Here is a 3,224-nt window from a genome sequence, read left to right as displayed (position 1 = left end):
TCGATCTCGAAAAACGATTTTTTTAGTTTTTTTAAATTCAATCTTTTTTTATTCACATTACATAAAATAAAAGGAACTAAACAAACAAAGACTAGTCAAGAAAATAAAAAGTTTAAAAAAGTTAAATAAAACATAAATAACAAATAGAATAGAAGGGAATAGAAAAGATTGAAAGAATGAAAACGAAGAAGAAAAAAAAAACGAGAAGACAAAGTTAAATAACAAACTTATGTAAAATCATTTAAAAGGAAAAGAAGAAGAAAGAACTTACGAGAAGGAAGTAGAAAGTAAAAGAAACCAAGAATCGAGTCGAATCGCCAAGATAGATCTAGTTAAAGAAGACACTAGATAAAAGTTAAACAGCGCAGAATGATGTCAGTAAAACAAATCGATCGAGAAGAGAATAAGAAATAGAAAAGGAAAGAACATACCTAGAGCGAGAAATCGAAAAAACCGAAGTCGATAAGGAGGAAGGAGTTAAGCTGGGAAGGGATGGAGTGATAAGCTAAAGAAAGTGAATAAAGAAGATAGGAGAGAAAGAAGAATGAATAAGATGAGGTCATTAGTACTAGAAAGAAAGGATAGAAAAGGATGAGAAAAGAAGAAAAAAGAAACATACCTGAGTTGAAAGAGAGAATCGAGTCGAATGGGAAGGATCTTGGCATGGGAATCGAACGGAATCGATCGGAGCAAAGAGAAAGAAGGCCGAGTTGTGGTTTGAGGAGGTGGAAGGTATAAAAGGGGGTGGTGGTTGGTGAAGGAAAGGGGGAGAAGGGATCGTGTGTAGAAGGTCGAATCGAATCGATCGAGTGTTCTTAGTTGTGTTTTGAGTTATTTTGTCTAAGAGTGTTCCTTGAGATTGTATCGAGTGGCCTGTGTGTTTTTTTTTTTTAATTTGGTAGTCCTAGTCTTAAAGTAAAAGATCAATCGGTGAAAGGCTTTTTAGTTAGTTATCTAGTTTAAAGAAGAGAGTTAAAATAAAGGGAAGACTTACTCTTTTAAAAGGAATCGTGTGTAGTGGTAGTATTTTAAATCCTGGTTGTTGAAGTCGAGTGGGATAAGGGTGTTTTATTTATTTTATTTAAATTTTGTTGTTTATTAACTCGAGCACAGGGCCAAGTCAGGGCCAAAAGGAAAGGACTGAACCTGGGTTCAAATCCAGTTCAGGTTGTGTTTTTTTTAACAATTGTTTTTTTTTAACTTTGTGTGTGTGGCTCAGTTGTGGGAGGATAAATAGGGTTTGGAAGTTTGAAAATCCTTGTACGGGGTGAATTAGGTTTACGGTAAAACTTGTAACGGCGGGGTTGTAAAAATTCGCCTCACGTAATTTTTCGTAGAATTCTTTTCAGGTTGAAGGCAGCCTCTCGGCATCTTAGTTTCATCCGTTCTTCTTGACGGTGATTCTTACCTTCTCCGGCTCAGCCTACGCTACACTGCGTAGGAGTTCTACATCTGGTGACTCCACTGGGGCGATTCGAAACAACCTTTTCCGGCTTTGCAGGTGCTCATCCGTCAACATTGTTTCTCGACATCTCAACCGGTCAACTTTTTCTCAATTCATCAAATCATCAAATTCAATTCAATAATTATATCTCGTCACTACATCTTCGCAATTCATATATTTCTCAAATCTCAACATGTCATCTCAAATCAATCTTGGTCAAGGGACGGTTTCACATCCTTTGGAGGAAGCTGGTAGTAAAGGCGGTAGTAGTGTAGTTCCAGAAGGGTCTAAAGGAGGGGAGAAGGGGTTATACAGGGAGAAGAAAGAAGTAGAGGATGAATCAGGGGATGATGTCACCACAAGAGGTGTGGGGGAAACATTAAAAGAGGAGTTTCCAATGGAGTATGAAGACGGAAGGCTGAGAGAGGAGGAAATCTCAATTCAGGAGGCGGAGGAATATTTGATGGAGGCGCAGCTACAAGCAGAACACATGAAGAAGGTGTTGAAGAAATTGAAGGAGGAAGTAAGAGAGAAGCCAAGGAAGGAAAGTAAGGGGAAAGGAAGGAAGAAGTATTGCGGAAGCAGTGGCGGTTCAAGCTCGGATAGCAGTAGTGAGGAGAGTTCCAGCTCGGGGGAGGAGAGTGAAGTGGACATCAAGCCAAGGAAGAAGAGCAAGAAGGGGAAGAAGAAAGCGGTTAAGATTGAACCTCACGATTCAGAATTACGGTTCAATCGGGGTGATGATGTCAAGAAGTTCTTACGGGACTTTGAGGTCGCGGCACAGGTGGATGGAGCAAGTGGTGTAGACATGGCGATGCAGGTTTGTGCATTTGTGAATGGGAAGGATTTAAAGGAGGAAATTAAGGAGCTCAAAGGTTGGGGAGAAGGAGAATGGGATTGGAAGTTGTTGAAGATGGAAATGAAGGACCGGTATGCGTCAATTTGAGAGGCGCCGAAGTACACTGTGGAGGATTTGAAGGAGCTAGCCTTGGATTCTGAAAGTAATGGAGGAATTGACTCAAAGTTAGAGTTTGAAGGGTTCAGGCATAAATTTGATAGCATCCTAGTCTATCTCAAGAAGTACGATTACATTGACTCCGAGGACGAGATATGTAACTACTACTACAGAGCATTCTCGGATAGTATGCAGAAGAAGATCAAGGAGAAGTTAAGGAGTGATGGGGATTTGAGAAAGACAAGGGACGGAAGGCACCGGCTGCCAGGGTGGAGAGTGCTTAAGAAGACAGTGCATACGGTGTTACAAGAGGAGGTCGAATTGGTATTTGAAGAGTTAAGAGGAAAGAAGGAGGTGGAGACTAAGAGGGATGAGGAACTCAAGGAGAAGGTGGTACAGAAAGATAAGGAGAGAAGAGGATTGAAGATGGAAGGTTTGAACAAGAAGATTGGAGGCAAGGTGTCAGACGAGGCTACCATCAGCGAGTTGGTTCGTCAGTTTGCGGCATGGAGTGGGCAAGGGATGAGTCGACCTATGGCTGTCAACCCAAACAGTCAAGTCCACGGGTACTCCGGAATAGTTCGTATTCTGGACAACAGAACAACTTTGGTCCGCCGGCTCAAAACAGAGGAGGACCCGAACCTCAGTTTAATTCTTCAACTTATTTCCGAGGAGGTCAGCAAGGAGGCCAGTTCAACAACAATGCTTCCGGACCTAACAATCAAACTGGCGGGCGGTACATGAACTTTGGAATGAATAGAGGAAGAGGATTATTTGGCGGTAATAGGGGCGAATACATGGGAATCAAGGTAGAGGAGGTTACAA

This window comes from Melampsora larici-populina, assembly GCF_000204055.1.
Source record: "Melampsora larici-populina 98AG31 unplaced genomic scaffold MELLAscaffold_72, whole genome shotgun sequence".
Classification (NCBI taxonomy): domain Eukaryota; kingdom Fungi; phylum Basidiomycota; class Pucciniomycetes; order Pucciniales; family Melampsoraceae; genus Melampsora; species Melampsora laricis-populina.
The sequence above is the reverse complement of the archived record's forward strand: the minus strand, read 5'-3'. Positions refer to the sequence as shown.